Below are 23,391 nucleotides of genomic sequence, written 5' to 3' on the forward strand. Positions count from 1 at the left end.
TGCAGCTGGCAGCCTCTGGAGCAGCCTGGCACTGCTGCTTGGTGGGAAGTATCCAGGAGAGGGTAAGGCAGCTGAGACAAAAGGAAGGTGGAGGGGTGTGTATGGGAAACAGCTGAATAAAGAAACCAAGCTGAATCCTTACTCTCTTTTGCACGCAGGATGGAGAGCTGCCCCAGTAATTCCTTACCAGGTCTCTAGTGAGATCTTGTAAGGAAAATGTGCCTAGAGAGCCTGTTGTCTCTTGCTGTTGTATCAAGTTCAATTCCATCCAAGAAAAACGTAAGTTCAGTCTCAAGGCTTCAGCAAGGCTTGAAGAAATTAGGGCACATTGCTTCCAGTGACTGATTTTAAAACATGACATAGAACACTGGAAAACAAGAGCTATAATGAAAACAAAAAAATGAGTGATACTAACCCACCTGCTTTTTGACCTGAAATGAGAGAGATGAGACTCAGTGACTGGGACTTGCCACTAAGCTCCATTTTGGCACTGTGAGAAATTTCCCTACATAAAGTATTTTCACAATATAAGCACTCAAAAAAGAACAAGCATCTAAAATTAAACAGCCAGCAAGATATCATCAACTGCCTTGGTCAACCTACTCTTTTAAGTTCAATTTAAAAAAAAAAAAAAGATTAAGGGGCAAAGCGGTTGATTTGTTCAGTTTCTCCTTCTAAAAAAAGCACAAACGAAACCATCACCACTGCCAAAAGAGTCCTGTCATCTCAGAGACAGCAATTGGCATAGACACGATGCGCGAGGTGCTTTGCTTCGAAACAAGTTGGACAATATGATGCTTCAATAGTATTCACACTAAGATTCCCCACCATCAAGTTCAAAAATCACAATTAGTTACAACGGTGTGTAAGGGGAGTCTAAAATGTTTTCTGGTGGGGGTAGAGATCTTTTCCTACCCCCTAAAGATCTCAGCTGGAATCAGCTGATGATATCACTACAGCCAGAGGATTTGTATCATTTTGACCTTCCCTGTTGGCTTCAATCTATGAGTGATCCTCATGCTCACTTCAAATGCAAGTAAGAATATTATATATACACAACAGGATTTTTACTGATTAATACATGTTTTTTTAGTCTGTAAGAAGATGCCAGAATGAAATCTGGATCTGTGGAAGTTAGCAGAAAGCCTGTCCCACCTCAGTAAATAAAAGAATATTATTCTGTGCTCATTATTCTCATGTTCCAAAAGTGATTTTTGGGAATGAGAAATGTACTGGTGAAAAAGTACACAACCTATTGACAAGGCTGATCACTAACATTAAATGACTTTAACAATTATTAGGTTTTTTTAATTAAAACTTCACTGTTCAGCCCAGGTAAAACTTTAAGACTACACCATTTCTCCCTGATGATCAGACCTTTAATAAGCAACTGGTCTCCTGGTATTTTATGGGCTGTGTTAATAGTTCTCTAAGGTGTTCTGCAGTTACAAACCAAAGTCTCTAAGCTGCATTAAGAACCCACATCAGACATGTAATACATCTCTTAATGTTCAGAAACGATGCAAGTAGACTATGGCCCTCTCTGTCCCTTTTATTTCCTGTATAATTATCCCCATGATAAATTATTAATATGATCCAGCATTTTACTGACTCATCTGTACACTCATTTCAGGACTGGAGATGTAATACTTTGAACAGTACAGTGCTTTAATACATTGTCATTACCTAAAGAGAAAGTTTTGGTGAATTATTTCTTATGACATCCACACCCAGGATGATGGGGAGCTACTTTAGGAAAAAAAGACGAGTATGTTCAGATATTTCTCAGATTCTCTTTGCCACAGAACAAGTCAACACATTTTTCCCTTCTTAAAAAGAATCCTAGTGTATATTATCAGTACAAGGCAGAAAATATGACTGAGTTTCAGTCATTAACTTTGCAGGGTCAGAAAGTACCTTCTGAGTTGCTGAGTAGGGTTCCTTGCTATTACATGAATACATTTATAATCACAGTCAAGTTAAGATAAGTAATTGTAAGGGCAAATCTTACCAATTATCTTTTGTATACTACTGTCAAAGCTTTTTACACTAACAAACCTAATTGCATATGTAATTAGTGACACCACAATAGACCCAGTAAAATACTGTTTTGATGAAAGACAAAGTCAGCACAAAGTCTAGTATTTACCTGCCTAGAAAGCAGTTTTACAATTCCACAATAATAAAATAGTCGATGTCTTAAATGATTTTTTTTTTTATTTTAATAACTATGTAAAAAAATATTTAAAGAAATATCTAGGACCAATGTGCCTGGATGTCTGAATAAATTGCCACAAAGATTGTTCTAGATCTATTCCACCAGTATACTCTCTTCTACACTTACGTGACAATAAAAATATTTGAGCTGTCTGGCACAGGTCTACAGCTATATGGAGAGAAAAATTAAAGTCAGGGACAGTATCCAGCTGAAAGTCAGCTTGGATGCCACAGTCTGTAAAAAAGTGCCTGGGCAGTGCAGCAACAGTGACAAGGTTCATGGATTAACTGGATAGACACCAGAAATCAATGCATGATCTCAATGACATGAAAGGCAAAGGCCCCGAGGAGGAAGGGGTGTTAAGTACAGGAAAAAGCCACTGCCCCTTTTCAAGGGCAGCTGTTTCTGAAAGACAGATATGGGGCTTGGATGCCTGACATAGGCTTTTCATCAGAGAGCGCCTACTGAGGATCACAGCTAGGCTTGGAAGCAAAGTTACACACATATACATATGAAAAAAAAAAAAGTCTCTTCTGGTGTGGAAGAGACTATTTGTTTCTAATATAATCTAAAAAATATGGAGCAGGGAGACTGAACAGGAATTAAATGACAAATTTTTTCTGTTTATTTTAAGTGCATGGTTGCAAGATTTTGACTGATGAAAATGACTGAAGCAGCGGTAAGGAATGGGAAAAAGAGAGAGAGTGCACCATTTGTACCCATCAGACCAACTCTTCAGAGGTAAGAGAGGCAAAAAGCTGTTGTTTTCTGCTGTGAGCATGTGAAGAGCTGGCTCTAGGGTTCCCTTTGTTGTTTGTAGCTCCCTTGACCTCTCCTGGATCTCTTCAGCACATCACACCAAGCAGCTGTGCTGAGCTGCTCCTGAGGGAGGGCACCCCCAGGGCTTTGGGCAGAAGAGGCAGAGGCAGCCCAGGCCAGGGCAGGGCCGCCTGACCTGGGTGGCTGCAGAGCCTCAGGAGGTGAAAGGACCCATGGATGGGCAGCAAACCATGTGTGCCCCAGAGTACAGTGGATTTTAAGCCAAGAGTTTGTATCCAGATTTCCTCTCTGTCCTGGGATGACAGTTTTTCATCTCCCTGATTAGTTTTTCTCTTGCTTTATAGAACACTTAATAGTGGTCTATTAAGTTTCTCCAAATTTTCTTTTGAGAATTATTATGGAATGGTTTTTTTTAATACCCAAATCAGTTCGCAAGGACAGGGAATTTTCATCTGTAGGAGTTTAGACGAGCTGAACATTCCATTCTCCCTTCTTCCTTTCACTTGTACCTAAGCATAGTGGCACCTCTCCTCCTCCACTTATTTTCCCAGAACAGACTACAGAAGTGGTCCTGTAATTAGTTCCCAGATTCCCAGTGTTTCTTATGCAGTCTCCCTGCTGTAACGCTGTAAGAGGCCTGAGCTATTTTCTTCATTGCTTGTTACAAATGGAAAGTTCAGGCAGGAGGCTGGAGTCCTGCCATGCCTCCTTGCAGACTTGGACTGCCTCAGCTCCCCATGTCTCAGCTATCCTTCACTAAGGATTTGGGACATTTTTTGTGCTGGATAACCAAGTTCTGCTCCACCTATTTTAAGTGTGATGTGTGAACTCAGCTCTGTGGAATGGGGATGTGCACATATGTCTATAATCAACTAAGGTAACAATCACACACAGATGTAAAAGCTTTGAATTCAACGATCTTGAGCAAATCTGAAGTTTCCATAATGCTTAGTCACAGACAATACATTATCCTGATCCCAGTTGCAGACTGTAAGATTCTCATTAAAGATAGCATGCTATGAAAAGGCTTTAAAAGGATTCACCATTTCATCAATACTTCTGTGGCAGAAAATGACATATTAGGATACAGAACATTTACAGGTAACTTATCAAAGGGTGAGAGAGTTTCATTCTAGGTGTTATTAAACCCTAACTAGTATTAGAGCTATCTCTGTAATAGAGATTTTGCCTCTTTTAGAAGTGATACATTATGAGAAATATTACATAGATTATTAAAATTCCTTCTCCCCCCCAAACACTTGCTAGAGGACACACCCCAATAATTCAGAAATTATAATAATCTGCTGATACATTGTTAGAAAACATTTATGCATGTTATTTTCAGAGAGGAGTAGTAATCAAAAATATAAAAACACAGAAGCCTGCAGAAAACACAGGAAATTTTGAATACCACTGCTTAATGTTATCTGTCCCTTTTGTGCTGCTGGAACAATATTATAAATGGTAAATTTATTTATTTATTTGTGGGTGGCTGGGACAGAAGTTATTTTTGTTTACATTTTAGTACTGTTTCAGTGAACAAAAGGAAAAAAAAAAATCTCTGTTAAATAACTGCAGCACAAGGATTTGACCAGTAGAAAGTCACTTGCTCAAAGGTTAGCATTCAGTCAGACTCTCAGACTTAATGGAAATATCTCCTCACAATTGCATTTCTAGTATCACTCCAAAACAAACAAAATTTTTCTTTTCTGTCACATAAGGAAAAAGCAACAGGCTTATAGCCATTGCTGGATGTACAATGACTATAACTGACTGAAATGCTCTGAGACAAAGCAACCATAACAAGGCCCCTTTATAAATTTCTGTAACTTTTTATTGCCAAGTCAGGCTACAACAGCTGCTTTCTGCTAAAGCTGATAGTGGGTGGCTATCAGAAGAACACTTGCTCGTACCATATAGAATCAATTGTTCTAAGTCCATTGTGCAATTTGCTGAAAAGAGGAAACCAAATAGCCTTCCCAGAGTACCCAGTCATGAGCAGCCTCGGAGCAATCTTTCCAGGACAGGCAAAAGGGGACCACAGCTATGAGCACACACTTAGGTGGCCACACAACATCATAATCTCCTCCTACACAACTAGAGGCTTTGCCCAGTGACCACCAAGGAGGGATATCAACTAACCAGCCTCCTTCCCTCCAAGGAACAGGCCTTTCCTTGTCATCAACCCCATGCCTCCCTGGGATCAGCATGCTTCCATGCCATAGCCCAGAAAACCCCAGAAATGCTCCAGGTAATTCAGCAAGATGCTTTCATAACTGATTTGACAGAATGGGTTGAAGCATATATGGAGCTATGGAAGGATTTAGCAGGATGTAACAGCAAATTCAGAAAAAAGAAAAAGGTGACATGAACTAATCACGTGGAAACACAAACTGCTTTCTGATATCATTATTCTGTGGATGCTGAGCTTCTTCAGAGGGAGCTCAGTAAAAACACATCTGAACTCTGTAATTATGCTCCATAAAAAGAAGGCAAATGTTCCTAATCATTCTTATGTAGGATTACTTACACCACAAGCATCACCTTACTCTTTCCTAATAACATATATTTAATGGTAAGAAATATTGACTATTCAAATAATAAATATCAATAAACCATGAAGAGGCCTGTTATTTTCTTATATTATATAAAACCACTACTGCAGTATCATCTATACCTTATATCTTGTAGGGTAGGGCGTTTGAGAGTATTTCAGAGAGAAATAAATATATTTTAAAACCACCGTGCCACAGCAAGTTACCAAGGCTTGTGACAGAGACCGGTTTTTGACTAGTGACAGTGATAACCCACTTAACAGAGACATACAACTAGTAAAGATTGAGCTATGCTCTACATAGGCATGCTTTATTGCAATCTTGAAAAACAGCCCTTATCACAATTTATGGTATTCTGCTAAGATTTCACTGGTTAGAAAGCTCTTGATCTTCATCATAATTATAGAAGATGAAACTTTTTTCCCCTTTGAAAAACACAAGCATTTCTTTCTAGTAAGGTATCAGAGTACTCATTCCAAATTTTAATCAAAGCAAACAGCACCTGCTTATTTCACCTGCTATTTTGCTTTCAAATCTTAAAGTAACATTTTTGTTCCGTCAGCTCTACGGTGTACTGTTCTTTCTCTCCATCTCACAGGTTTCACATGGTGCTCCACAGGCAGAAGCTGACTTGTCTGTCTTCCTCCTGGAGATGCAACACCATGCTGGGACCAGAAGGATGAGCAGAGACAATGCCAGAAGCCAAGGAGAGTGAGAGGCCCCACCCTTGGGTGTTTTCAAAACAGGAGAGGCCAACACTTGGGATACAGCCTAGTCAAACTATGAAGTTAACCCTGCCCAGAGCAGTAGAGTGAAGAAGGTACCTCCAGAGGTCCTTTGCCCCCATAATAAAGCAGCCTTTGCTTCCTTTTTCTTTACTCCTGAGAAGTGCAAAGGCCTGAGCACAACAATATTAGCTCTTACTGTTTTCTGTATACCTATGTGCCAACTTCTATCCATGCTGAGAGTAGTATCTGCTAAGGACTACTTGAACAACACACAGGAATATCTCCCTAGAGACAAGAATTTGTTTATTTCTTACCTCCTAACCTGTAGATTTTGGTAAGCACAAATCACATATATCCATAAAACAGCTTAATGTTTAATAAATACCTTTTGGAACTTTTTCCTATTTTTCATTTTGACAACTTTTCTTCATCCAATATTTTTATTTGCAATCTAAGATAAAAAAATTTTCTCACAAGATCCCTGGAGCTCACATACATTACCTTCTTTTCCCATTATTTCAGTGAAAATAAAATTAATAAGTAAAAAACTGTAGAAAGAAGGGATTTGATCTCTGCTTAAAAAGGGAGCAGGTGAAGAAAAAAGTAATCAATAGGCTTCAGAATTACTGTCGAGACATAGACATGTTTGGAAAGTACAAAACGTTGCCAAGAGCACAAAGCACCACACAAAACCTGCCTTAACAGTTGTTATTTCGCTAGCTACAATATCTGAAGAGGCAAACTGTATGCTCTGTTTATTTTCATTCACCATAAGCACTCTGCACTTAGCAGATGCCAGCATATGTTTTCACTAGAAACACACAATTAAACTCGCTTGGAAATAACCAATAGGTGGGGGAGTAAAGACATGTTGGGCCACTTGACACTAGCTGGAAGGCACAAGGACAATCTATCAGCCGCAGTAGCCAACAGAACTTAAGGAAACCAAAATATTTGACTGTATGGAAGTTCAACTGAGGACTGAACAGTAATTGTTGAGTGGGGGGGGAAATAGGCCCCTACATAGAACAAAAACCAGCTGCACATCCTTTACAGACTGAACTCTCTGCAAATCACTCTGGATTGCTAGTGTCTTTTTAGTATTATTTATAACTCTTCATTGCCACAGTTGAGACTGCAGTATTTCTGGTCGGTTGGGTTTTTTTCCTGAGTTTTTCTGAGAAAATACCCCAAACTCTGTAGACATTAAACTGCGGCCCTCTCCCATGTTGCATTTTGCAACTTCCAGCCCCAAGTGTTTCCCACTACCAGTCGTTTGTTTATACATTCTGGCTTTCATATTTAAGGTTTACTAGTTCCATACACTCCATTTTATTTTTGTCCTGTGCCCATAATATCATCTTCTGTCAACAAGCCAAAAGATTCCCCTGAAGAGCCTGGAAAGCCACTTGCTCCTTTCCCATGCTTTACTGGCAGTAAACACAATTCCTGAATCTTGCTTTTGTAGCATTTTAAATGTGCCCCTGGAGATTCCTGAGCTCTGGGGCTAAATTGTTCAGCCCAGTTGGATTGCTGAAACCCCTGCTTCAACATGCCAGCACTGACAAGCGTGAGGAAAGAAATATCCTCTGAAAGCAACAGTTCAAAAGTGCCTCTTCAGTATGCTGTTTAGCAATTTAAGTAAAACTAGCTGACTGAAAAGAAGAAAAATAAAAGTTGACCAAGAGTGAACTGGGCAACTAAGAAACAGAATCAGACACCAAGAGTTCAGTGATCAGTAAAAAAAATTAACTACACTCTACTAAACACCACCCTTCTGTCTCTCGGTATCTCATCCAAAGAAAAACAACACAAATCTTATTTTAGTGAAAGCTATTAACAATAATTTAAAATGTTATCTTTCAACTATCTCCCAAACAAGAAAAGTTCCCTCCCAGATATTGACAGAAAAACAGAACATGCATGAAATTAAATATTGAAGACGTAGTTACCAAAGAATACTTGCCAAAATGCGTGTTTGAAGTATTTCCCACATTATGTCACTATTACCACGGGAAAAAACCCACACAAACTGCTTTAGGGATAAGGATCCTGGAATGTCTCTGTGGTGTAAATGAGAAGAGAAGAAAAGAAAGAGAATGGAGATCTCCCACCTGCTCCCTCTGATTCTTCAGCAGCAATAATGCACAGATTAAACCACAAATAACATTTATTAGATATTAATGTGAAGGCATTTAAAGCTTTATAACAGGAAAGAAGGGTAAATTAATGACATCTTCAACAATGTGTGAAAAAATAAGAGTGTTCAGTGGCAGGAACAAGCTCAAACACGGTGATGAGAAAATTAACTGACCAATTCATTACTCACAAAATGCACCTCATTTGAATACAACTTAGAAAAAGCCTTGGCATTGCTTCTGTTGCCTGTATTTGCCAGGAGCCTGATCTACCCTCCACACAGGGGGATATTTTCCTCATACTTCTGTGACACTTCCTATAGAGTTAATCCTGATTTTTCCTGGTCTAGAGAAGACTATACATTAAAGCAGCATGCATTGAGGGCTCAGCCTTGTAGCATGTTGAGTGCTCTGGCCCCTGGCCACCAGAGCACTTAGGCATATGTTTTATTTTAAACACATGAGCAGTTCTGGTGAAATTCAGAAAGAAAGTCACAGTATGGCCAGATTATGCCTTGCAAACGAAAAATGAGCAAAGCTATTTAAAACTAATGCAATTATTTCCCTGAATCATATAAATCCAGGTAGACAAGATGTTCTGTAACATATTAATAGGGTCAGAGAGGCCTCTCAGCCCCACTCATGGCTCAGGTATACTCCAAAATTTGACAAGCATGAAAAAATTGTTTTACAGAAAATACTGTGAGTATTCAAAGTTCAGCAATATCACTCATTGCCACCAAAACCCGAAAGAAAGGCAGAAACTGAAACCCGAAGGATATCCTCAATTATTGTCCAGCTTGCAGGCTTCTGAGCCATTTTAAGGATGTTTGCACCCTTCAAAAATTATCCAAATTTTTGGATATTTTGGATATTTTTCCACTACCTTTTAACAACTACCCAGGTCTGGCAAATTTCTTTCATTTTCACCGCTGACATAAGCAATAAAACTGCATTAATTATGCCCTGAAAATGCTTTTAACATTTCAATGTTAAAATTACCCTGTGTCAAGTTGCAGACAAAATGAAAAAAGTTGAATAAGTTGAATGTACAGACTACAGAAAATTTCTGTAGACAGTGCTTTGAGGATAGGATTAAAAAAAAAAAAATAACATCAAGACCACTTTTATTTGTGTACTTAAATCTTTACATATCTTTTAGATGAAAAGAAGTATTATTGTCACTACTATGATCATATTTTATGAAATGTGAATGTTACATAATGCATCAATTTTATTTGAAAATAAATCTTGTTTTAATTTTTTTAGCATATTTTATATCTCTTGCTCAAATCAGAAACAAGTTAAATAATTTTTGTAGCATATTTTAATCTGCACCTTGAATGACAACCTCTGCACTAGTTATCATCTTAGAGGGATGAGATAATAAATAACCCCCTGCTTCAAGCAGTATTTTATAATGCAAAATGTCACAGCTCTGTAAAGCAGTGCTAGAACATCTTAGCAAATTGTTGTATCAATAATATTTTAAAATATTAGTCTCTATTATTCTCTAGGAATAGGCATTTTAAGCTAAGAGATCAACAACATTCTGTGCTTGATTTTGCAGGACATAAAGGTGTAATGCTTCCACCAGTGCAGCTGAGAGCACCTTAGTTTCTTCAACACTATTGTACTAAATTGTATTACTACACTATTGTATTAAAAAAAAATTTAGAAAGAAAGGAAAAGTCTAATTACAAAAGCCTTAAATTTTGAGTAACTGCTGGTATATACAATATCCCCACCTTTTCCCTCAATGAAATCCTCACTTGTTTTACCAGGTACAATGGGAAACAGTGATTGAGAAACTTGGTTCAAGGCCTTGGGCTTTCTGATGAAAGCATCAAACGACATGCATTTGAGCCACAGGTCATACAGACCTGTACAAAATCTTGCAGCTGAAAGGAAAAGCTGGGACAGGATCTTGAGAAGCAGGCTCCAGGTAACAGTTCATGGCAGCCATTGGGATACAGCATGTCTCTCAGTTAGCTACCTGGGCCCAGGGACACAGACCCACCATCCCTGATTCTAAGGAGTTGCTCAGTTTGGAAAAGACCTCTGTGATCATTAAGTTCAGCCATTAAGTGTGGCCATTAAGTCCAGCACTGCCAAGTCCATCAATAAACCAGGTCCCTAAGTGCCATATCTACATGCCTTTTCAATACCTCCACCACTTCCTTGGGCAGCCTGTTCCAATATTTAACAAACTTTTTGTAAAGGTTGTTGTCAGATAAAAACACTTAAAATCTGTAAGAAATTATTTTTTAACGTCATTATTTTAACGTCTTCCTTTTTAATATCCATATCTGTGGTTTTCTTTTGTTTTGGTGCCGGGACAGTTGAAATGCCTTTCAGGTGCTGAAACATTGTCAGCCATTTCTGCCACTGTGACAGCTGTGATGCTCACTGTTCAAAAGAATGATTTCAATAGACTTGCCCAGTCCTGTAATACCTCTGTTTGTAATTCTTTTCTTGGTCCTACCCTTTACTGCTTAACTCTGTCTGTTCTCATTGACACAACAGATTAGATTTCTAAGTCCTGACAGCCTGTAGAAAAATACTTAGTTTGGGACAGCACACAATTCATTCTGCTTTTCCTGATGCCTTCTGTAGGAGAGCTGGGAAGTTCTGTATTTGCTTGTTTTAAGGGGGATCCCATATGGATAAATAAAGTTGTTCTTACAATATGATTTGACTTGGCTGACAATGAATCTGTCCTGTTACATTGCTACGCCATCATGTCTCACTGGGCTCTGACAAATTACAGAAGCAGGTACAGCTTAAAAGCCACATGTGAACCACTGATGGTACATATATGGATCTGGCAAGGTGAGCTTCAGATACTGAGGTGCTCAGCAGCAAAGGGTCATATGACTCATTTAATAAATTTGTTATTTATATTGAGCATAACCTATATGCAGAGGTAGCTGAATAGTTCAATTGCACTAATGATGAAGAGATTCTCTTCTAACTCCTAAGCTAGATTTATACATCAATTATAAAATGACTCTTTCACTTAATGAGTGTTGGTCATCATTAAGGAAAAAAAGAAGCCAAACCAAAAAAATCCAACAAACCCACCCTAAATCAGCACCACAAAAAAAGCCAAAACAATTTGAAAAACCACTATTGGAAACAAAGCAATAACCAGTTTAGATACATAAATAAGTAAGGAAAAAAACACAGCCTGCTATCTTATTCTGTATAAAAGCAGAGGAAAAGATAAAGCAGAGACAAAGATAAAGCAGAGACTTGATCAAGTCAGAGTTAAGTAAATACTTAAGAGGTCCATTAAAATAACCCAAAACAGAAGGATGACTTTCTATTCATATTGAAGCCCACTATAAACCTCATTTGTTCATCAATTTAATCTTTATTTTATCAAATTACTAAATACAAACATGAAACAAACCCAAGCTCAATCAGATTTACAAAAAGTACTTCAAGTAACTACTCTGCTTTCAGCGCTGAATGAGCTCAGGATCAAGGGACACACAGAATCAGGCCTTATTGGCAAACAGGGGCACAGGAGCAGTGCTAAGTCTGGACAACATCCCCTCTGCACATCCTCCTTAGCAGCTGATATTAGCCCACATACTTTAACTTTCCCTTTTCAAATTAAAGTAAATTATAAAATCTCCATGGTGAAGACAAAGAATTTGAGACAACTACCATCACTCTACACCAGATTAACCAAACAGAGCATTAATCAGAGCAGTTTGCACATTTGAACAATTAGATAAAAGTAGATAAACCAGAGATAAAGAAATATATATACAGTAGAGTCAACTTTGTTTCTATTTTGTATGACCCACAAGATGTGTCTAGAAAATACTCACGGCAGGAAAAAAACTAGAGAGCTCAGACAGCTAATTAATACTACTAATTTAACTTGTACCCTAACACACCACTCACTTATTGTTATCTGCACTCCATCAAGGAGTAGATGGTGATAGTTCTCAAGCATTGCTAGTAAATTATTTTCATTTTGTCCTTTACCTTATAAACAAAACATCACAGTGACAGAAGCTGCTTGACCTATTTTCTAAGAAAGAGATTTCCAAAGAAGCACACCCCCTCCTCCCATTATTCCCGATTTCTGCTCTATAATCTCCAGTATGCACAAGAGCACACAAACTAGCTACTAAACTGATGTGCATGTTTTTTCTACTGTGTCACAGATGTTTAAAATCAATCCCACCTATTCTTTTCCTGGATTATGTATTTTAAGGTGTCCGTATGCTCCATAAGTAGAGAGCAAGCTCCACAACTCTAGTGAAAACATACACAGACATGCAGACACAATGCTAGTTTATAACTCATCCCAGTGAGACCCATGTTTTCCCCAGACCTCAGGGATCCGCTAAACTTTTAAGACACTACAGAAGAGCTCTGAAAAACTTTCTGAGACTATCACAGAAGTGAAATAACCTCTTGAAAAAGTCATCCTCTTCATCTTTTAAATAATTTTCTTAACTTCATTTTTCTCATCTGTGGACAGCCACAAGTCCTGAAGTCATAAAATGATGCTGTGACATGGGGCTTGCCTTTGGAACCTCAATGTCAGCTTTAGCTGGACAGCTACCATTCACAATGGCTAGCCTTGTTTTATCTTTGCTTTTTGTTTCCTCAGATGCCTCTTCCTTCAATTTTCCTGCACCTTGAGACCCTCTGAAACAATGTCAGCCTTCTCCTATCAAGCACAGGAACTACAATCCTCTCAGTGGAGTCTGGGGAGTATGATCTCTGAAATGAAGTTGGCTACAGCCAACAGAGAGGTGCTCACATATTTGGAAGCAACATTCCTTTAGCAAAATAGAGGCACTTTGAAGTTCTTCTTATTACTTCTTATGCTTAAAACAATTCCTCACATGATCTGGGTGGCACAAAAATTCACACTGTCTCAATTAATCATGGAGAATGGTTTCATTACACTGGAATCCCCACCAATCCGAAATGGGTGGGGGTAAAAGTGATGGTTCATTTTTTTTAATTGACACAGCACAACACCCCTCTCTGGGAAAAACATAGTTTTACAGTTAATTTAATTGAAAAGTACAGTGGATTAGTTACTGTGGTGAAAAAAGCATTCACAGAATTTAACATTATTTTGGGACACTGCAAAAAAAATTACCACGGATGTGGAAAACTTAGAAGAACCTCAGTTTTCAACAACTTCCTGGAAACTCGCAGTTCTAAAAAGTGGGTTGAGATGGGCAAAATGTTGCTGGGAGCTAGTGATCTCTGTGCTGCCTGGGGCTCAGACAGGGGAGGAGGGAAATGGGGAGCACATTCAGCTGCAGCATGGAATGAGCTCTTCTCAAGTCTGAGGATTCAATGCTGCTCCTGGCTGGAATGGTCAATCACAAAAACATTTCTTCTCTTAGTTCAGTTTTCACCTATCACATCAGGAAAATGAAACCTTAAGTGTAAATTAGAGAATTTGAAAAAAAATACTATAGCTCTATAGTTCATCAAGTGTGAGAAATTATAAATTCTTCCAATAATTTAGTCCAGACCAAGTACAAGCAGCTTTTTAAGTGTGTTGTATCAACACATTCGAACTAAAGCATTCTTTGCAGCAGAACAACAAGATAATGACACATGAACATTGGTGTCTTACTTTGACTTTCTTCTCCTACAGGACAGCTTTAAGTAAAGGGAGAGGAAAAGGAGAGGAAAAATAAAAGACATTTATTTCAGTCCTTCAAACAGGAGCTTATAAGTAATCACAAACTGTATAATCATGAATTCAGTCCAAAATGAACACTAGGAGCAAAAACAAAAAGTCAAACATAATCAAACTCTGTAAACAATTATATGGGTCACAGAAATGTGATATAAAAGCCACTTCATATAAAGTTTACAAGCAAGGTTCATAGCTTTCTTTAACCAAATAGAGGGGGAAGTCAATGTTAGCAGTCTCATAATACTCACAGAGGTGACTGATGGTAATATGACAGCATTATTTATCCTCTGAAATGACAATGACTCCTCGTGAACAACTGAATTTGCTGTTATAAACAGCTCAGGATCACAGACATATATGTAATAGCAGAGAATGCACACAGCCCTACAGTTACAGGCACCTTCTTTCTTCCACCTGTGTCACCCACAAAAGCCTGGGAGCACTGGATGATGTCACCCCATGTGCAGTCCCCCTGTCCATCCTAAACACCAAAATTAAGTCACCCCTTTTGAATCATGTCTCCCTAGCCTCAAGTTCTTCTGGTTTTAAAAATTTGTATTAGGCCTAACAAATATGGTGAAATTGTGCTTGAATCTGCTCAAGTGCATTTTCTAAACAAAAGACATCCTGTGAGTATTCCGGCTCCACAGCTGACTCACATTCAGAACTAAATCCTACACACTATTATTTTATGGTCTTGCTTGGAGTCAACATAAAGCTGACTTGCACTTAAATTACCTTCAAATCTCTTTTGGCAAGAACAACTTTCCATAGTAACGAGATCTATTCTTTAGAGACCAGATTTTTTAACACCAACACCTGAATTCATTTAATCTGAGCTTTTCAGAATCATTGCCATCACCTGCTGTAGATGCTAATGTGTTGCTTCGGGCTGTTGTTGGAATGTTTGATGACTCAATTCTCACAGGATTTATCACTTCGAGGCAGGTCCTTCGCTTCCTCTCCCCTAAGTACAATAACACAGCCACAGATCCTCTCTTCTCAAAAGCCTTCAGCCTTCATAGCTATGTAGCTGGGCAGCACATGAAGAAATAAAATTATTTCCCTAACATAAAAAATGGTTTCTTCTTTTTTTAATGTTGCAAAGACAAAAATATCAACAATCTTTTAGTCAGGAAAAGGTGGACCATGAGATATTTCAAATACTTGTGGTGTTACCTATTTCTAAGTGGAATTATTTTTTCCAAGCATTTGAAGCATAGCCTCTGGGAGGAGGGGACACAGCAGCTGCTCACCAGAACCAAGCAACAGAACATTTTAGAGGAAGAATTAACAGAATGAAGACTATATAATTGAAATTATTATAAATAGGTTATAATACCAGATGTAAGCTGAAATCTGGTTGATAACCTGAATTGACACAGTTTGTTTTATTAATACAAATAGTTAAACCAAACCATAGTGTTATCGCTCACTCAAAAGATTTCAGCTTTAAAGCATGGCATTGATTAATTAGAACTACACAAGAAAGTCTTGTATAATGGAGTCAGGTCATTAACTTCACTTGGCTGAAGGTGAGACTTGGGCTGTAAGTTTTAAGTCTTGAAAAGAGCTATATATATTCCCCAATGGGAAATAATTTCCGCACCACTAAAATGCCCACATTGCTCTGCTGAAACAGAGACTATTTAACAGAGCACCAAAACATCCACTTCACTGAGCAGAGGAAATGAAGACTGTCTACTACATATGAGTAAACATTTTCCAATAAAAAGTAGAAATGGTTCAAAAAGTCTTGCTTCTCATGACTTTTTTTTATTTATTTAAACAAACTTCTTGGTTTAATAAAGTTAACATTGTGTTTATAAAAAAAAAAAATGCATCAGGTAGCATGCAAAATGGAAAGTGTGTAATTTCTGTGAATGTGAAACCATTGAGTTCCTATCATTTTGAGACACCTCTTGTATACCTAAAAGGTACAATCCATTTGAAAAAGTGTGGTTGCTTCAAAGATGCAATTACTGCAGCTCCAACAAAATAAAATGAACTATAGGAAACATTGTGTTCTTGAGGCTTATCTTGCATTTTAAAATAGGAAATAACAATATTGCGTGCACAGACAGTTACCCAGAGGGTTATTACCCAGAGGGTAATATATCCCTTTCTATGATAAGTATCTAAGACAAGAATTGGCTTCTGAAGTTGCCTGCCTCTCCCCATGGACAACTTAGAAACACTAGGTGAATCCTATCTTTATTATAAAGAACTGAGTAATGAGAGACACAGAGTAATGGCTTCAGATTTCAGATAAAGTGAGCAATTAAAAGAAAAGTGAACATAATTTTAAATGAAAGGTTATTTTCCAAGTTTGCTCTTCTCCTTTTTTCCCCCCACCAAAACAACTTGTTTTTTAAAGTACTTCTGTATAATTTAAATTATTGTTTCCTCTTCTTATGTATGTGCACATTTACATATATACACGCACAGCATACCAAAAATATATAGAGGAAATGAAATTAAGATATAACAGTGTATGTTAATTCTTAGAATAATGAATATTATGTCTCACCAATACATTGGTACCAAGTATTCAAATCAGTATACTGAAGTATCTAAATTGTTTCCATATTAGCACGGAAAAGAATTACTTTTGATACTAAATCTATTTAGTGCCTCATTTAAGCAAATGATGTAGCAGAAAACTTAAACTTTCCCAAGAGAAATGCTTGTACACAGTAATGTATAGCCCACATTAGTAGCTAAAAACTGCTGTAAAATGCACTCAATTCACATAAATTACAGTTAGAAGACATGTTTATGTAAAGCTCAAGAAGGCTGTGTAATACAAAGGGAAATAAAATGAGCGGAAAGCTAATAAGAGAAACTATTTTCTCTTATATATAGTTTTACAAAAAGCAGAGAAAGGTACTAAAATGCTTTTGCCAAAAGCAATACCACAAAAGATACTCCTTAAAGTTATCAGGATTTGAGCTGATTTACTCAAATTTTAATTTTTCTGGTAAAAAAGGATATCAAAAGGCATTTAACTGAGACCAGTGATTCTGAAAATGTGATTATCTAAAACCATTAGTAATTCTATCAGAAAGTATATATTTGTGAAAATCTGCACTGATATAATTTTGATCTCATTTAGATAGTTCTATCCAAGCTAAAAAATTGCCAGTATCTAGATGGTGAAGATTATTTGACAACAATAAAAGAAAAAAGAAAAAAAAAAAACAAAACACCAAGCCTTACATGAATTTCTGAATAAATTTGCTCAGACTTACTATAAACCTCATCTCAAAGCAATGAATGCAAAATTGAACTATGGATGCCTGTTGTAACAACATGAATTAAACTTATGAATCTTATTCCTCCCCTTCTCAAGCACTTAATTAGTTTTTGAATGCCTAGATTTTGTTTCCCTGAGCTGAAAAATATAAATTGCTTATCAGCAGCTCTATCTTCTCTACCAGTTTCCTCTTTCCACCATTTTTGCTGTTGCTGATGCAGGCTACAGGAATAAACAGAGGAGATTTAGGCACCATATACCTTTGATCAATTCGAAAATCAAAGAACTGCAATGACTCTTACCTGTTTTCCACATTGTACTTTGCAAAGGCACTTTTCACATAAGTCTTAAGATATTGTGCTTAATTTGGGTACACATACTTATTCAGAATAGAATAACTATTCTCTGATATTAAGTAAACTATACAACATTGATATATTGGCAATAATTAAAAAAAGACGAAAAATAAAATCTTACCTCACTGTAAAGGCAAATTTTAGCAGCCTATATTTTTCAATAACTTCATTGTTGTCTTGCTGATTGCACAAGAAGCAACAACAGACAGTAAATTAGGGGGAGTGCTGGCATAGGTGATGGCAGTGTCTCTAGCTGGGAAGATGTTTGCACTCTTGAGGTTTAAGCCAACGAAGACCTCATGTCCTATGCCAGGTGCCAAGGTGATTTCATGTCATAGAATAACCCCCAGCATGAGTAGGGACCAGGTGTGGAAGGGATGGGCAGGAGCCCTGGCAAGGGCAGAAGCCACATTTGCCCTCATCCAGGTGGGCAATTGTCCTGGACAAATAGTTTTTAAATATCTCATTATCATATTATTTATTTCAGAATTATGCCTATATAAAAAAACTATTCCCAGCATCTATATCTATATAACACAAAGCTTCAAAATAATAAACCTTCATAAAGGAACTTTGCCTGCTATATATGAAAGAACAAAGAAAAAAAATTACTGATTACTTTAAGCAGCATACTTCTTTTTTTTTTCTAGAAGTTTCTATTGAATCACTTCTGTGACAAATCTCAAAGTTATCAAACTAAGGTTTCTCAGGGATATTGGAAGCACTACCCAATTCCAACAGTCAATGTTCTATATAGGATACAATGTATCCTATACAATGTATAGGATATATGTGTATTTATTTTATCTTTAGAAGAAACAAAGTTCTACTTTCTAGACATATTTTTGGGTGATTAATCCTAGGTAATTGCTAGGTCCTCAACTCTTCTAGTAAGCATTTACCATATCTTCTCAAGCCAGGTATCCCAAATTAAAACTGGGTAATTGATTACACTGCAAACCTGCCTGCTGTTCAAGTCAGGAGTGCAAGCAGGCAGGAGAGGTGACACAACATGCCACGTGTCTTCTGCCAGCCCAGCCACCCTGACAAACAGGAAAGAACATCCAGCAGCAGATTTGTGTAGCACTTACAGAGGCTGAAGTAAGCAAAATTCTTTGGTGAATCCCTAGAACTCATCTGTTGCCACCAAGAAGAACCCCAGAGAAGTGGTGAGTCTGCAGCTGCTGGCGTCTCCTGGCTTCCAGACTGGGACAAAAGGGATGTTGGTAGATCACCTGGACTCCTATTTCAGTGCTGTGAGCGTGCCAGTGTGAGACCACAAACCAGTCAACTCGGTTACTGATTGTCTAAAATAAGTTGCCTCTCCCTTCCAAATGGTATCTGACTGAGTTAGCTGCACCAATTTCATGCAGTTCCACAAGGTTTAATTTGGAGGAGACGAGGCAGTGCAGCTTGGGCACCACAAGCACCTCATCACCAATACAGCTCTGTTCACACACCGTTTAAACACTTCTAGCTTTCCAGGATCCTCCCTCCCCTATAAAACTGATAATGTCTTTGATAGGGGAGATTGGTAATCTGTTGGAAACTTTACCTTCATAGCAAGACTATTAAAAAAAAAAAAAAAAGAAAATACAAACCCAAATAGATCTTAAGCACTCATTATATTCTTATATTATTTTTAATGAGAAAAAACCCACAACAAACTAGATTAATATTTTAATTAAAAAAATAATCAGCTTGCTAGTGTTTGCTTGTGGCTTTTTTTTACTCTAACAAAACTGGCAAGCTCTTAGTTTTCTGCAGAAAATGGCTGCTGTTGCTTTTTTACAGTAACACAGTAGAAAAGCCAAAAATTAAATACTAATATATTAATATATTTTCAAGTAATCTTGCTCATGTTTTAGATCCAACTTTTTCTTTAAGAGCCTGCTGCAGTTAAAAAAGTATACAATTTAAACACAACAGTAAGATTACCACAGAACCTCTTCTGATTCCACAATGTTTTTTAAATGCAAAAATGTCACAGAAGTAGTAACTTATTATTAGTACAAATAATTCATGAATTCAAAAGAAAATTATGCAGGAATTCAAAACTTTAGAAAGTGAAAATATTTTCTCCATTCAGATAAAGAAATTGCTTGCAGCAGTCCATTTAAAACCAGTTCCTGTCACACTCACCTTAGAAGGACGTTCTTTAAGAGAAAATAAAATGACAGACTGATTCAATGACTAGCACGTTTGCAGGACATAGTGATAGAGACTCATTAATCAAGACTCTCTACTAATAGAAAATCATTAGAACAAAGCACATCAGCATCAATGCCTCTTTGGTTATCAGGCCTTTCTTTAACCAGCACCTAACCTTGAGGCCACTTTCTCAGTAGCTTGCAGAGCTTCTATGACATAATTTGTTCAAGACTCTTGACCCAGTGCAGTCCTTCAGTATCACAACACCAGTTTGAAAATTAAGTACATAAAGCTGTAGGGAAACAAGGGCAAGGGGGAGTTCTTACTTTGAATGTACTGAAGCAACATGAGTTTAAATTCACCTAAACAAGAAGGTTTCAAGATAAATGTTAGCATTATTTCTTTGTTTTTATTAGTTCAGGAGATATCTCAGCAGGATTTGGATTACTTTAATAAATAATACATGCTTCATTTTGATTTTTTCAGTGTACCTGCCATGCCATTTAGTCTGTCATCCAAGCAAGGCCTGTGACGTGTTTGGACAGCCAGACTAGAAGGTGGCACTGATGGACCCAGGTTCACTGACTATACCTGTGTGAACTCTGGAGCAATGCTCTAAGCAAAATCAATGGCAGTCTAGAGACCCTGAATATTGCCACAATAGGAAGAAAGCAATGGAAATAATAAAAACTGGTTTTAATACTTATTAATGATGTTTCACAGTTAAAATTGAGCACTTTAGTTACAACACCATTTGTAAACTCTGAGGAGCCTCCAGCACCGAGAAGCTGAAACAAGAGTTCAGAAGCAGAACCAGACAAAATTCAAGTTTCCATTGCTCAGTGATGATACAGGAGGTTTCAGGACATGATTTTTGACAGATTGTTTTGGGTTGAGAAACTGAAATACAGGGCTAGACTTTTTCCATGTTTTCTTCTCATTGCCTTTTTTTTTATATTCCCTCTTTTTTTTTTTTTTTGTTATGAAATAGAATGGTAATCTTACTTAGCAGCAGCTGCTATTGTTTCTTCAAGTGGTTATCTATAAAATATAACACTTAGAAAATACAGGTGGTAAATATAGCAATACCTGCTATGTTTTTTTTAATTGAGATTTCTAGAATTATTCAGTCTTCCAAGTAAATAAAGGCAATTCTATATTAAAAAATCCTTTGCATTTTTATAACTTAACATATGGCCTGAAACACTTTTTGTAGATGTCCTGACCTTTAATGTTTTATACATTCTCTTTTCAATTACCATAAACATCTCGCAAATAGCACCCGACTTCTGTTCTCTACAGCTTCGTTTTCATCCTGTGCTGACTTTGCATATTGAACATCCTAAAAAAAATCCTTTCAAAATTAAAATACCATATGAATATTCTCAATATATAGCAGAAAATTAAGATTTATACTTTTACTGTTGTTTGGCTTTCATTTGGATTTTGTTGTTTGGGGTTTGGTTCATCAGGATTTTTTTAAATCTCAGTTTTTTCCAGCAACCCAAAAAAATCCTATCAAATTTGATATCAGTTGGTCTAAAGAAGAATAAAGATCAGAAGGCACTCTATGACAGGCCGATATACAATTTTGAATTTAAAATACTTCTTCCTTTGAAAGAGATTATATTTCCTTTCCACACAAGTTCTCAAATCCCACTGTGCCCTCTAAAAGCCTGACTTAATTGTAATAGGACACCTGTAATAGGTTCCCCTGGTCTATCTAATGGGGCATAGGATTTGGGAACAAACTAGAAATATTGTTATCATTATTATTTTACAGATTTTAAATGTATACTACTGCTTGAATATTGTTTTCTCTCTTGCAGGGTTTGAATTTGATAAGAATCTAGATATCATTCTGCAAGCTACTGTGGTAAGGGTAGAAAATCCTCTACGTTTCACATCCTGTGTGATGGCATTTAGTTTATTTCCTGATGCCCACCTTAGCTTTCTTCTGGTTAGAAAGAAGCAGTGGAGGAACTTGCTGGCCTCTTGAGAGCCTGTGCAAGCCTTGAGTGGATAAAGAAGTGAGAGGAGGATGAGGATACTCTTACACAAGATACATTTTCTTTGCTTGAAGATTTGTTCTGCAAAGAAGAACAGTTCTAACTAGAATGCCAAAGCAGTGTTTTTTAAGTTGTCAGGAAAATGTATAATGATATTTCTTAAACAATTGAAGATGTCATCAAACCTTTTTTTTTTTTTTAAAGTCTGGTCTCAAGGGAAACACTGCGGATTAGAATGGATTTTGTTCTCCTGCTGATGGACACAGGGAATAAATACAGTAAAATGGCAGGAAAATGTAGTGGAGAAGAAATCTGCAAAAGGAGACATAATCCTGCAGTATTTACACATATGGGATAGACAGTTTTCTCTGTTTAAAGAAGTTTGTTCTTCCATGAGACTTGTCACAAAGCCCTGATTTCATGATGAATCAGTGCACACCCAGGATGTATAAACGGGCTAAGAAATGTATGACACATTGCTAATAAGAAAAAAGAAAAAGGTCAAATCAGCTAATTTAGCAAATACAAAGCTTGGTTAGAGAGCAATGTGGAACTCAATAAATACTCAGGGCAATTCTTCACAGAACCAACAGGTGCTGGATAACCCATCAAAAAATATCAGGTTTGTCCTCTCAAAATTTGCAGGTGGAAATGAGCAAGGTGATGCTTTTTTTGCTATTTAACTGTCTCTCTGGTTTCAGAGTATGGTTACTACCTAAGAGGTGGAAAATTTGAAATGCAAAGTCAGCTGAAACTGGTAACAGAGAAAATGTGCTACATGGCTGTCCCTTCTCTGTGTAAACACCCATTTTCACCAAAAATAACAGTAACCAGTTTTGCTGGTGAACATCTCTATCCACTTACATGGGATATTTAAGCACATCCTATTATCAAGTGCACTTCTAGAAACTGCATTGCTTCTATCTTAGTTCATTACAACAATTAAGCATGTAGTAAGAACAGCCTTGACTAAATGCCTTATGGCATTAGGCAAATTAATATTTGCCTCTTCTATTCTCTTTACTTTTGTCACTACTTCTGCATCCTTCTATGAACTCTGGAATTTGAAGTAGAAAAGGAAAGATACCTTTCATATAATATCTTTTCTAACTAAACACTAGATGCAACCTGAGAGTAACAAAGATTTACAGGCAAATTTTAACAGTGGCTGAGCAACTATTCCAGATAGTTCAGTATCATTTATAACCAAACGCTGGCATAAGAACCATATCTGAACCCTCACAAAGGAGAAGAGTGAGAGAGTGAAGATTTAAACCTCAATTTCTTAACCTGATTTTTGGAGAGGAGACTGTGCTGCAACTTATGCTGTGTTAAGGAGTAGTAAGTGGAACATTCTGATACCCAAATTGGGTTTGTCAATGTGTTTAACCAAATTAAAAATGAGTGCTTTGGATTTCATTATTGTGGATCTCATTATTGTATGTCTAGACACATAAGCAATAATTCAGTTATAATATGAGGAACCTTGCTTTCAATACTATTGATTA

General features: G+C 37.1%; 1 protein-coding gene across 1 annotated transcript in view; it reads right to left on the reverse strand.

Moving 5' to 3' along the window:
* Positions 1–23,391, reverse strand: part of CHRM3 (cholinergic receptor muscarinic 3) — a 256,162-nt gene that overhangs the window by 154,274 nt on the left and 78,497 nt on the right.

This window comes from Taeniopygia guttata, chromosome 3 (genome assembly GCF_048771995.1).
Source record: "Taeniopygia guttata chromosome 3, bTaeGut7.mat, whole genome shotgun sequence".
In the NCBI taxonomy this organism is placed as follows: domain Eukaryota; kingdom Metazoa; phylum Chordata; class Aves; order Passeriformes; family Estrildidae; genus Taeniopygia; species Taeniopygia guttata.